This window comes from Myodes glareolus, chromosome 3 (genome assembly GCF_982192425.1).
Source record: "Myodes glareolus chromosome 3, mMyoGla1.1, whole genome shotgun sequence".
NCBI classification, from domain to species: Eukaryota; Metazoa; Chordata; class Mammalia; order Rodentia; family Cricetidae; genus Myodes; species Myodes glareolus.
The window spans coordinates 87,463,269-87,477,527 of NC_142028.1; the positions used below are offsets into that span (position 1 = coordinate 87,463,269).

At 45.2% G+C, this 14,259-nt stretch overlaps 1 protein-coding gene across 4 annotated transcripts in view; it reads right to left on the bottom strand.

Annotated features, from left to right (window-relative positions):
• Nucleotides 1-14,259, bottom strand: part of Dab1 (DAB adaptor protein 1) — a 1,122,840-nt gene that overhangs the window by 379,835 nt on the left and 728,746 nt on the right. Inside the window, exon 1 of one of the 4 annotated variants that reach the window (XM_085686339.2) lies at nucleotides 3,449-3,587. The exons of the other annotated variants lie outside the window; for them this stretch is intronic. The gene's annotated coding sequence lies outside the window, so the exon portion shown is untranslated. Of the gene's footprint in view, nucleotides 1-3,448; nucleotides 3,588-14,259 lie in introns of those variants that run through there. 4 annotated transcript variants of the gene reach the window in all.

The window sequence follows — 14,259 nt, forward strand, 5'->3', positions numbered from 1 at the left end:
ACAGAAAGGCTTAATCATTTCTTTATGTCCTGGGTGGTTTCCAGACGCCCTGGAAGGAGCTCACTTAACCTCCCCATCCAGAGCAGCACTACCCTGGAGCTAGAGTGGGTGGATGTGTTTAAACTCCCTTATTGCCTATGTGATCTCAGCGCCACGGCCAGATTTGGTTTTGCCCTGTCTAACAAACAAGAAGGAGATTGAAAGATGGAGTAAGGTAAGGTACGTCAGGTGCTGAGACGGATAAGTGACCCTTTTCTAGGCTCAGGAAGTAACAAAAACAAAAGGCACCCCTATTCCTTACCCAGTTTCCATGCTGTTACTAAACTGCACCATTCTCTTGAAATCCTACTATGCGCCAAAACACTCAAGGAGAGGATTTTCCCTTAAAACTGATCCAGGACCCACAAAGAAGGTCCTTGTTTTGCAGGTGCTGGCATTCAAGTTGTGAGAAGTCACGTGACTTATTCTTAATTGCTGAAGTAGTGAACATCTTTTGTCACCAGTGACTAGTGAGCAAGGTAAGATTTAGTGAGCCCTAAATAACCCGGAAAGTTTCTGAGAAGCACCCTTTAATGCCTGCTATCTGTTCCAGTGCCATCTGAACGGCATCAGCTCTGCTTCCCTGCTTTATGTTTGACTTGAGTGAATTATCAAAATGAAATGCTGCCTCAAATAGATTCTTCATCTGCCTGCAGCGTGGCTCCAAGCCTTGAAAATCCACCAAATGCAATTTTGCGAGGGGTACACGATCACGAACGAAGCCAAACACCCACCTGCTTAAGAAAAATGACTTTGGAGGGCAAAGGGGACAGAAGCAGCGGCTTCCTCTGGGGCTCTGGGGAGGAGAAAATGAACACTAAGTGATAGAATCTCTCCCCTGCAGCCTCACACAATGGTGTTTCTTGCAAATGAGACATACTGGGAAACAGCCTTGAGATGAGCTCCATCAACAATAAGTAATTTTTATTCAGATTTTATTGTTGAATACAATGAACATGATTAAATGTTTCAGACAAGCCTATTCAGACCTTAAGAAAAGCGCCAAAAAAAATAATAAATAAATACAATCCTCAACTAAAAATCATCTTTTGAGTCTGATTTCGGGAGATTTAATTGCCCAGTTCACGAGCAGAAGCCCATCTTTACTTGAGAGCCCCCTGGTTCCCGGGAATATAGTAACATGTTTTCGCTTCCACTTTGGTCTCTTCTCTCAGGCGGCAGATCCTGCCTTGTCAAATAGTTACAAAGTCTGTCCCTTCACATCACTGCAGTTTGAACTTCCTAAACCTCTCCGAGGGCCTGTGTGTATGGCAAAGAACAATAGCACTTCAAAAGCCATTTCTGAGAGTTCTTCAATACTCCATTTGAATGCTAGGGTTTCAATCAAGGACAGCAGCAGACAATTTGATTGCTTAGAAGTTGACTTTTATACATCTTTGATTAGGTCGCCCTGCTCAATGGGAAATCAAGAAAATCTCTGATCCCTTTCAGGCTCCAGAAGAGCCACCAAACCTTGTTAGGCTAGGAAGGGAAAGAGATGGGAAGGGGGCGTCTGTAACTCCCTTTACCCTCAGCCCACGGTACTTCTATCTTTTTGCCTGGGCAACTCAGGGTTCCATCCAGAACTGCTCATCTTGGAGATAATAAAAAAATAATGGGTGCTAATTCAGGGGGTGGGGATGGTTTATAATTTTATGGATTTCCCGAAGACCCATAATTGGCACATGAATGAACAAACGTGAACTGGATAATTAGGAGGTTCTGAATGTAAGCCACCTTTAATTTATATGATTACTTGAAAACATGTTAAGTATGCGGAAGTGTCAGCGGGACCCCCCCCCCAGGCGTTTATTCAAAACCGTCAACATTGTGAAAGTGTGTCTAACGGGCCAGCTCCACGAGAGGAGAGCAGGGAAGAAGAGAGAAGCAGTGGCTAGGATGGTCTCTCAGCCAGAGTTTGGCAGCGGGAGGCACTGTAGCATCCTTCTGGAATGGTGCTCCGGTCTCCACTATCTCTCTCTCTCTCTCAGGAAGCTAAACACAGGCGTGCGCAGACATACAAACGAACACGCAGGCACCGACCCACGCGGGCACGCACCCTGCCTCTGAAACGCACAACCGAGCTCGCACTCGCCCGCGCCGCGGCGCTCTCCACGTCTCCAGCGCCCGACGGTCGCCCAGAGCCTCGGGCTCCCCGCCCCCACCCCATTCCTTCACTCTCCCAGCCCGGGCGGAAACACCCCGCAGACCCCCAACAATGAGGACTTGTGTGGTGCTGATGGGGGTTGGGGCCAGTTTACAACCAGCGAAACCCAGCGTGGAGGGTCGGCTACTAGACCACGTAGCAGCCTAGTGGCACCACTTTGCCCTGCAGCTTTCCCTAACCACCCCGCCGGTCCACTAGCACCACCCCCAAAAGAAAACAGAGAAAGAAAGAAAAAGAAAAAGCGCCTTTAAAAGTGCAGTAAGGACGCACCCTCCCACCAGGGGTCACAAGCATACTCCGTGGGATGCAACCAGCGGAGGCTGTGACCAGCAGGGTGTGGAAATGTACTTTGTAGACTCACCCAGTACCTTCCCTGGCGCCGCAACACAACCACCCTCAAATCAAGATTCCTGACCCCGGGTTCCTTTGGCGGCTGAGACCGGGTCGTACGTCTCCTTTATGAGACTAACCGCAGGGAATCAAAGTTTCCCCAGCAAGAAAATCCTGCTCCTGCCTTGGAGACAGACCGTGGCGTACGGAGTTGTGGGAAGGGAGTGGTGGGTGACCGAGGGCCGGAGGACCGAATGGTGGAGGGAGCTCGACAGGGGAACACCGGGACGTGGGACCCAAAGAAAGACTGCAGTCCAGCGCTGCCCGGGTCCGCGAAAAGGATTGACTTGATTGGGATGGGTCCGGTTAACCGAGAGGTCGAGGAAGAAGCACAGCGCTGCTGCCGGGATGTAGAGAAGTGCGAACGCGGGTTCCGCGGAGCGGGGAAAGAGGTCGGACCCGCGGGCGCCACTAGCGAGGCACGGAGGAGGCTGAGTGAGAACTCGCAGGTCCTAGAGTGGTAGAAGACAGCCTCGGGGTGGCCAGAGACGGGGCCGAGGGAGGGAGGATGCAGGGGGTCCGGCGACAGGCGAGGGTCTTGGGTAGGCAAGCCTAAAGAGAGGGTCGCGCGTGTTCAGAAGTAGGGCAAAGGAAGTGGGGACCGACCGGGAAGGAGATGCAGGATCGCCTCCCCTCGCCAGCAAGTGGTGGGAGACGATAGAAAACTGCGGCAGTCGCCAGTGCCCAGCACCTCGGGACAAACTCCCGAGAGACGCGCCCCGAAATCCTCCTCCACACCCGGGTTCGCGGGCCCCAGCCGAGCCACCCGGGCTCGCTAGAGCCGGGTCCCCGTGGGCCACCAGCGAGCGCTCAACTCGGGGTCCACCGCTTGCCCCCCGCCGCGCCTCTCACCTCAGCTCCCCGGAGCATCCTCCTCGGCTGCCGAAGCCGCCCGAGAGGCGGCTCTCCATGCCCTGCGGGCGGCCGCACTCAGACGCGCTCTCCAGCCCGGGGAAGCCCGGGTGAGCGCGGAGCTGAGTCCATCCTCCCCGGGAAGCCACGGGAGCGCGTCAGAGCAGGGGGAGGAGACCGGCCCCCGTGCAGTGCGCAGACCCGCCTCCTCCCGCGGCCCCCGCCCCGCGCCAGCCCGGCCGCTCACCTGCCAGCTCCCGGCCAGCCGCGCGTTCCTCGCCCCTCGCCGGTAGTCGCCGGCTCTTGCTCTCTCTCTCCCGCCGGGGCGCTCTGTGCGCCGCCCGAGCGCACTCCGATAGCTCAGCCGAGCCGCCGCGGCGACGACGAAGAGGAAGAGCCAGCGAGCGGGCGAGCGGGGGCGCCGCGGCTTGCGGTCGCGCTTCTTCTGCCCCTGCGCTCGTCCCCCATCCCGGGAGTGGAGACGGAGCGGAGCCGCCGAGAGCCTGGGGTCCCCGCCCTGCGGATCTCCGCGGAGGGGTGGGGGGCGCTGAGAGCGGACCTTGCTCTTCAGCTGCCGTGGCAGCTCCCGCCCGGACTCCTCCGTTTCTCCAGCGTCTGCTTTTAGCCGAGCCTCTCCCCGACACAAGTGGAGGGGCGCAGAGCCAAGCGGAGACTGTGCTAGCTTCTTGCCCCGTGCCCCTTGGCAGAAGGGGGCGCTCTCTCCCAGCCACCGCGCCGGCTTCAACCCACCTTTTATTGATGTTTCCCAGGCAAAGTTGGCTTGTACCTGTCAGGATTTCCTCAGCTCTAGGCAGACTCCTGTACCCCCAAGGGCACGCGGATCCCCAATTAACTTGTTTTCCCTACTTCATTCTTAGAATGCAGGGCACTAGACTATCCTGTAAATTAGAACCTGTTCTGCCAAAGAAGGCTCTTCAGGTCCTGTCTTACAAAAGGTCTCAGAAACACCGAGTGGCAAAAAATAATTGGATTAGTCGGACATTTTTCCACCTTGAGATTGGATTCAGTCTCGTCAATGCCGGTGTGGCACTCATGTCTCCAGAGGCCTGAATGCCAGATGGGAGGGGCTAGTGTGAAAATCACCCGCTGCCCCCCTGGGAGTCAGGTGCCCAAGAGCAAAGGAAGAGACAACACTTGCTTGTAAAGTTTACTCTTCTTTTGAGGGGCCACTCTCCTGCCCGCCCTCCAGCTGGGTTATAATAAAGCTAATGTGGTGGCTTGTTTTGGGGAGAATTTTTTTTTCCTGGTAGCTTCTGTTATTCACCCATGAAAATTTAATGATGCATTTAGGGTTATTACCTCTAGAGCCAATGGGCTAAAAATATTTAGCCTGATGCACTGCTGGTGGGGTCAGTAGGTCCGTGGCTGGTTCGTACAAAGTCATCTGGAGACCCTCCCTTGCTCCGCAACATTCACGAGCCATTACACTTATCCCATAATAACAGCTTCTGTACAAATGGAGGCCCTGCAAACTTGGCTGTCAGGCACCTCTGAAAAGATAGCAATTTACATAGAGACAAGAAAAAAAATCCTGAGGTCATTGGCAGGATACCCTCCACCGAGAAGAGCTCATCAGAAGTGCCCCTCTGCCCCACAGTTTGGCAGAGAGGTTCCATTCTTAATGGTTCCTATCTACCCTTGGGGTGGCTGGCCGTCTAATGGTGGGACCAGGGAATCCCCACCGGATTCTCTCCAGCTTTTACAAAAGTGCTAGAAAGTGGGAGGAGATGGACGCCAGGTGCTGTTCTATACCCTGTGCAAAGTTGAGACTGGCTACAAACCACCTCCACTGTGGTCAAGAAAACATTTCACCTTTGTTGGTCCCAAAGACAAGTCCTGCACCATGAACAGACAACCGTGAAAAGGAAGAAGGGTTCGAAGTTGTCAGGGAAAGAGTGGGGAGTGTAGGTGAGTGTCAGTCATTTCTAACATAAGAGAATGCCAAACCTTGGGTGATCCAGCATCAGTTCGACTTTCTACAGACTCCAAAACCAAACAACAACACAAAATTCTCAAGTTCTCTAGGTTTTAAGGACAGTGTTGAAACTTCCATCCTGTTTCCATGCATTTTAAGTGCACACATCTGAGGTCTGACTGTACCTGCCTCCTGTTTTCACCTGACATGGTGGCTCCGGGCATCAGAGAGAACTGGACAACTGAGTCGGCCAAGCTATACAATGTAATAGAATGTAAAACTCTATCTCTTTTCAGTGTTGGACAAAGTCCACCATAGAAGCTGGGCAGATTCCCATGAAATCCAGTGGGGGCAACAAGCCGCAACTGTTCCTATCTCGAGCCTGGAAGGAAGTGTGATCTATAGGCACAAGCTGCCCGCTATGGGCCTCAGGGCCTTCCTGGCTAAACTGAACCAAATCTTAAAGGGACGTTTTGTCACTTCACTAAATGTCGAGAAATAGCTCATTTGAAAGATGGGGTGTGGCTCTTTACTGCTGTTCTTTGGAAAATACCAGTGTAATTTGTATTAAGTATGGCATAAAGAAAAAAATCAATAAATGTGCTCTCATCATCTATTCCGAGACACAGCAAAGTAATAGGACTCGTGGGGCCGTATATGCTACGTATTCCATTATAGGCGGTTTGAGATATTCCTCATATAACGTTTATAACACAGACTTTGGCTACCTCTCTGTGCGTCTATATTCTCAGCTCTCCAGTGCTGGTGGAGAACACTTCACTCACGAGATTGCAATGAGCCTTAAATGAGATATAAGCAGAAGAACAACCACCCCGTAGACATTGATTTTCTTCCCAGAATACACCCCAAACAGTTCATCTTGATTCTTCGAACGTCGGCAGGGTCCATTCTGTACATGGAGTCTGCCTTAAGAGCTCAGTTCATTGACCAGAGATGTCACATGAGTCGCACGAAGAAGGCGAAAAGGTGCGCTCTTGAACTGCGTAAGTCATCCCTGCTCACGTGATTGACAAGTACTCATAGAGTCAGGACAACTGACGCATGATTGGAAACAAGACCTGAGGTCCTGTGACATACATTCAGTGAGTGATAACCACTGCCCCAGAGAAAATAATGCAGAGCCTTCACATTGCCTTTGTAAACACTATTTAAACCCCGTTTCTTCCTACAACTTTCCAAATAAATGCCATGTTGGATGGTGTGGCATGGGCTCTGTTTTGGAGGTCTTTTCTTATAGCTTTATTGTTGAATAGTTGGCAAGTCAGTATATGTATTTAAGGTACACAATACAATGTTTTGACATATGTTCACATTGTGAAATGATTAGTACTCTCAGGATAATTAACATATTCATTACCTCACATAGTCACTTTTTCTTGCATGTGTGATAAGCTCACTGAAGATCTAGCCCCTAGCAAATGTCAAGTGCATAGTACATTATCATTAAATGTACTCACCTCACCCAGTGGTAACCAGACCTCCAGAACTTATAATAAAGGTTAATACCCTTGACACCAATCTCCACATTTTTCTTACTCCTTCATAACACCATTCTCCTCTGATTTTATGGCTTTGTCTTGTGTAGTTTCCATGTATATGAAGTCATGGTGTCTGTTTTTCTGTGCTTGGCTTAGTTCATGTAGAATAGTGCAATTGAGCACATCGATGTTGTCACAAATGGCAGGGTTTATTTCTTTTTAAGACTAAATAGTATTCCATTGTACAAGCCACACATGCCATTTTTTTCTTAAACCATACCTCTGTCAGCACAAGCATTGCACTGATTTTATTATGGCAATGACTATGATTATGACGGTGCTACAATGAACCCAAGGAAACTCAGGTATCTCCTTGAGGCGATCAGCTCATTTCCTGGATACATACCTAGAGAGGAGCTCTACTTTAGGGTTTTGGAGAACCTCCTTACTGTTTTCCAGAATTGGTAGATGAACTCCCAGTCCCACCAGCAGTGGACAGGGAGGGGTTCCTTCTTTTCCAAGCCTTTACCCATAATTGTTACAATCTGCTTTCTGGGAATTTTTCTTTTCCCTGTTGCTAGCCAAGTCTTCTTACAGGTGGGGAGAGAGAGAGAGAGAGAGAGAGAGAGAGAGAGAGAGAGAGAGAGAGAGAGAGAGAAACATCTGTTCAGGTCCTTTGCCATCTTGTGGCCAAACTGGTTGTGCTTTACTAGCAAGTTCCCTGAGCTCTTTATGTCTTGGATATAAGCCTTTTACCAACTACAACATTTGAAGGATTTCTCCCACTCTCAAAGGTACCTTTCCCTACCTTTCTAAGCCACGGAAGGTCTCTGTATCTCTGGAAAAACTTTTGAATTCTATGCAGTCCTTATGGTGTTTTGTTGACTATGCTTTTAGTGTCAGATTTTTGGTTTTTGTTTGTTTTGTTTTTATTTTTTATCACTGTCAAGACTAAATGTCAAAAAGATTAGGCCAGAAGTTTTGGTCTAGTATTCTTGTGGTTCGGGTCTTATGTTTAAGTTTGTAATTCAATTTCAATTGGTTTTGTATAAAGTGTAAGATGAGGTTGATTCATCTTCCAATAAGGAGATAGTTTTCCCAGCACCATTTTACTGCACACATTACCCTTTCCCCTGCGTATTTGTGGTATGTGGTCATTTGTTTCTAGACTAGCTCTATTTAGTTCTGCTGGCCTAATCTATCAGTTCTGATGAAAGTGTTGTATTGTTTTGATTATCATATCTCTGTAATGTGCTGTGAAAACAGCTATGGTTGGCTTAGGTTTTAACCTAGCAGAGTCTTTTGTAGTTCCATAGAATTTTAGAATTTTTAATAATGTTTGTTTGCAAAGATGTCACTAGAACTCTGATAGGAATGCACCAGATCTGGAGGCACCTTTGGGTAGATTAGACACAGTAATATTAATTCTTCCTCTTGGACTGTGTTTCCTTTTGTTTGTGCCCCCTTTAATTGCTTTACTCGCTGTCTCATGAATTCAGGGTAGAGATTATTCATCTCCTTGGTTAAACTTATCTCCAAGTATTTTCGTCTTTTCATTTTATGCTCTTGTAAATGGAATCATTTGCTTAGCCTTGGAATACTTACTATTTATTAAGTGGTCAGTAGCACTCACATATGCCAAGGTTATGCAAATGTTAATATACATATAAAGTTCTCGAATTCATATAAACAATAATTAGTAAAAACACCTACCGAGCATGTCAGCAGAGGCACCATATACTCAAAAGATACTAGTATAGAATGGATAAAATCTCAAAGGTTAATACTGAAGGTACATTAAACCTCCATGTTAAACCTTTTAAGGAAGTTCTTGTCATACTCAAAATCTTTATTTAAGAAGAAAGAGTCTCATTCCTGTGTTTAAAAGATAAAATAAAATTCACAAAAATCAATGCTCACTCTACGAGCTTCAATGTTAGATCTCAGCAGGGAGCAGAGAAATTGCCCACAAAGTCCACCATCAAATGGCCCTGGGATTAGAACTATGACGGGGCTGAGTACAAGATGCTTAAGGGTCATTAACATTTGTACTGACTCCAGGGTAGGGAAAGAGTAGGGATAGGTGATAGGGACCTCATTTAAAGGGGGGGGGGGGGGTCATTTTGAAACACAGTTAGGTGCCAGGTGAATGACCAGAAGAGGCATTTGGAGCAGGATTTCAAGTCAGAGAAAGAGGGGTCATGTGAAAGAAGGTGTAGAGTCTTCTTCGAGGGTGGCTACAAATGACCCTTGAGAACCTGCACCAACCACTTATTCAGACAGTTCCATCTGCGGTGTTTAATTTAGTACAGAAATACGGGATCCACTTTTTTTTTAAAAAAAGACAAATATTTTGAAAAAAATGTCATAACCCCTTACCAAGAAGCTGTTGTTTTCTGTACGATACACAAGTAAAATATCCAATTGTCACTTCTCTTCTGTGGTCAGAAAGACAATGAAATCTATTTCTGTGTTTCACGAAACAAAGAATGCCCTCTTCATATTACCCCAGCCAGCCTGATTCCAGGGAAAGGTGGCCTGGTGGAGTGACTCGACTTGACTCTGCTCTCCAGCAGCTATAAATAGCACCCCTTCATTCTCAAAAAGAGAGTAGGGATTGCAATGTGGGGATGGCGGTTCTCCCACCAATCGGCTGTCGCTAAACGCACAGTAGAAACAAAGTAGGCCGCTGAGTGCCTGTCAGAGGGCTCTTAGGCGCCAATACAAACTCCCAAGTTTTTCCACTCATAAAGTGGAGTGAGTGTAAGTGATGTTAGTATTGGGGGGGCAGCTGGAAAGAGTGGGAAATGGCTGAGAGTCTGGTGCCCACGGAGTATCAAAGAAGCACAGGAGAGCTGCATGCAAGCCAGCAAGCACACATTATTGCTTCTGTACTTAGGGACTGCATGTTCATGCTGTTTGCTGCTAGGGATGGGGCAGGGAATTCTTCCTTCTTGTTAAATAATATGTGGATTTGGTTTCATTGGTTTACCGTTTCTCTACCTGATATTTTTTTCTGATAAAGATTGTACCTCTAGCCCCAAAGCAGACAGGTGCAAAGAGAAACATATCTCTTGCCCACAGCAGATTGTAGATGTACTAGGTACCTAGAGCAATGTGGCTGCAGAAATTAAACCCACGTATGACAGTGGAGGAAAGACATTGGAGTACAAAGAAAAAAGAGAGTTAAAGAGTAGTAGGAGGTTGGGAAATAGAGTTAAGAGGACTCTTGGAGTGTTGGGTTAGCCTTACCTGAAGACAGTTACCACTTCCTCCATAGACTTGTCTGTCATGTGAGTAAGGATATTTCCTCTTTCATTTAAGACTGTTTGACTTTTTGGAGTTTTTTTTCACTTCAATAAGAATAATTCTCTATACTAAATATTATACTATATACTTCTAGACAGCATTCAGATTAATTACTACACCCCGGATAAAATGCTACTTACTGTAACCCAGCATACAATACTTAGGGATAGACCAAACATAATTTGTATAAGGCTTGTTCACCAAAACTTGCACACCCCAGATTTAAAAAAAAAATGAAACAAAACAGCAACAACAAAAAACCCAAGCAGACTCAAGAATGTGGAGGGGTCTACCATATTCGTGGTTTAGAGTAATCAGTATTGTTAAAATGTGAACGATCTTCAAATTGAAATGTGCATTCAATGAAGCTACAATAAGAGCTCCCATACATTTTTCAGGGAATTAACAGTTTTGAAATGTATCTAAGAATGCAGAAGAACTCAGAAAAGGCAGAATATTTTCAAGAAAGAAGAACAGCTCTAGAGGGTTCATCCCATACTGATTTTATGACATATTCTAAGTGGTAGTAATCAAAACAAGATGATTAAGACAATGAAGAGAAATAATCATTAGAACGGAATAGAGAACCCAGAAATGAACAAGCATAATTCAGTCGCTGCTTTGTCTTCCTCCCAAAGGTACTGTAACTCAAGGAGGTGACGACAGCCTTTAAGGGATCTTGCGGGAACAGCTGTGGAAGAGGAAAAGTGTTGTACCCACACTTCGCACCATTTGCAAGAACAAAAGGCAGAGCTGAAACGGTAAAGGTTCTGGATGATGTCAGCATGGAGGCGCATGCCTAGTTCCACCGTGTGAGATGTTGAAGCAGGAGGAGGAGTCTGAGGCCAGCCTGGGCTACATAGCAACCATTCAAAACAAAAACGCTGTACGAGCAAGCACCAGTGTCTTCACTATTTGGACTATATGTTCTGTTTCCATGGAGAGGATGTGAAAGAAAATCACTGAGTATCACATAATAAATTTGGCTTAATCAAAATTTAAAGCATCTGATTAATAGACAACATTAAGAAAATTAAATGGTAAGCCACAAGCCTGAAAAGAAATATTCCCAGTATGCATATCTGACAAAGGACTTAAATCTTGAAAAACATAGAATATTAGTAATTAATAATAAAAAAGACAACCTAATTAAAGCAGACAGAAGAAAGATCAAAATAGATATTTCACGAAAGAGAATGCACCAATAAACACACTGGTGGAGAGGCACATTAGTAATGGGAGAAACATACACATATACATAGTGAGACATTATTTCACACTTACTGAAATGACTATAGGCTAAAAGTTGGGTGGTGATGGGGCTGGAGAGATGGCTCAGCAGAGGGCCAGAATTCAGCCCCCACCACCTACATCAGGTAGCTCACAACTGCCTATAATTTCAGTTCCAGAGAATGTGGACCCTCTTGTGGTTCCTATGGGCACCCGCACACAGGTGCATACACACACACACACACACACACACACACTTTCTAAAAAATAGTATAAGTGACTCTTCAAAAGGTCAAATGACATTAAATAATGTTGAATTGTAGAGCTCTTCTACATTTTGAATTTGCCTGGCCCAATCTTATCAAGTTACACACATACGTACCTTACGAGCACTTTTAGTGTTTACATATGTATTTCTCCTAGGTGTTTACTCAAGACTAAAACTAAACTAAACTAAAACTAAAACATGCATATGTGTACACTGGAACACTCATTGCAGCTCTGTTAAAACATAGGTAAAACTGGAAACAATTCAGAACTTCATGTACAGTAGGATGGCCAAACAAGTCATAAAATCTTCATATACTGGCATACTACTATGCAAGAAATTTACATACTTTACAGACATGTGTGGCAACATGGATGGATCTTAAAAAATATTGAGGGAAAGAGGAGATCAGGCCTAAGAGAGGACATTTTTATGCTTTCACCTCTGTGAAAACTAAGAGCAGGCAACATAAATCTATAATGAGAAAAATTAGAAAACCAGTTGGTTCCTTGGAGAGGGAGTGGATGAAAGGGGTACAGTGAAGTTTCAAGAGTAATGGAATATCATACCTATTCTAACAGGGTGTTTCTATAAGCAAATATCTTTGTGAATACAGATCTGCACTCTTCAACATGTCACTTTTACTTTAAACATCAATTGTTGTTGTTGTTGTTGTTTGAGACAGGGTTTCTCTGTGTATCTTTAGAGTCTGTCCTGAATTCACTCTGTAGACCAGGCTGGCTCAAACTCACAGAGATCCACCTGCCTCTGCCTCCTGAGTGCTGGGATTAAAGGTGTGTGCCACCACCGCCCGGCTAAGCATCATCAAGAAGAGTAGGTATAACACAAAAAAATGGAGTAGCCAACCAGCCCTTACAACTGTGTGTGTACTTCTTTATCATGGCCCAACCTAGACACTTATGCTAATCATACAAGTGCTGGAAAAATACTCTGCTCTCGATGGATAAAGAATTCTCTATCATCCATAGCACCTGGAGAGCAATGGCTATGCAAAATGTGTCCTTCAAATTACATTAATATACCCATGATCAGATCAAAATGGAGCCACCCTCCAGAAAATGAAAGCTTTGCCTGGTGATGAGGTAGACATTATCAGAAGGCAAAGAATATCCTGGCACAGGAGTTAATCAAATAGAGATTAGATAATGGCTTGACAGGAATTCTATAGAGAAATTCAGATTCAAGATGGTAAAAGAGAATGGAGAAGGGGTCTCCAGGAATAAAACCTTAGCTTCTCCTTCCAAAATCTGATATCTATTATTCTTTGAAGAATCCATGAGCTCTGAAGACATAGTCATACCTCAGATGGCTGTCTGCCCCTCTGCCCCACCCCCACCCACAAGTCATGATGCAGCCCCATTTTGATACCGGAATATATCAGTTGTACCATTCAATTTGCATGAAAACCTCACAAGGAAAAAGTCACCACTCTTCCTAGAAACATACTGATGCAAATCACATTTTATAAAATATTTTTTTAAATAAAAAGAATGTAATTGCTCATTGAATTGTAATATGAATGCAAATTAACTTACTGTAATTATACTGTGCAATTTTCTACTTTAAAAACTTACAAAATGGAAGAGACCTGATAAGTAATTTGAACTGTAATTCTTCATTGTGTTCCTTCATTATGCAATGGTTACCATAAGCAATTTGCTGTTTTAATGTAGGAGGTTTTTAGTTCGTACCTTTACATTGACAAGACTCAAATGAGGCCATTCAGTATAGACAGATAGCTATCCCCCTTCCACAAGTGCATTGCAGAAATTATCAAGATAAAATTAACACAGCACCGGGGCATTTGTGAAGGATGCTTAATACACTTTCATCCAGGAACCTTCATCCCATCAAGCATCTCCCTGCCCTTACACCTATTTGAAACAATCAGGAGATTCTAAGCAAATGAGAATCAGGTTGTCAGCATCCGTGACTTAATGACAAGACTTGGGCAGAGAAGTGAAGAGAAGGGGTTCTAGCCCCAGCTCTGGCACTAATTAATCCTGTGACCTTCCCCATTCTAGTTTTCCTTTCCCACGTCTGTGAACTGAAAGGTTAGGCTAGGTGATTTCCAGCTTCCATTATATCCCTTCCTTATGACTCTGCGGTCGCCCTCCTCTCTGCAACCTGAGGGATAGGAAATGAATTTCTTACTTAGAATTAGTAGCTGTCTGAATGGGCAGCAGTCCCTTTGGTTCAGTCATTCATTGCTAAAGAATGACTAATATAAAAGATCATCTCTGACGATGCAAATGTGAAAAATAAATAATTACCCCTTTTGAGGCTATTAATAATTTGTATGTGTGGTTTCTTCCAAGTAAGTTCCGTTAACTAGAAGGCATTGGACAGAGAACTGAAGATCTCATTAAGCACACGGTGCCCTGGAAAAGGAATGGATTAGACTTGGACTCACAAGACTTAACTTTGTTTTTTAAGTAATAAACAAACCGTGGCAATTCCACCTCTTAGATGGAATGTCTTCTCCTGCCTCCCTGGATACTGTGAGAGTTTGGACACACAATGAGTATGTGTAAACGTTTCATCTAAT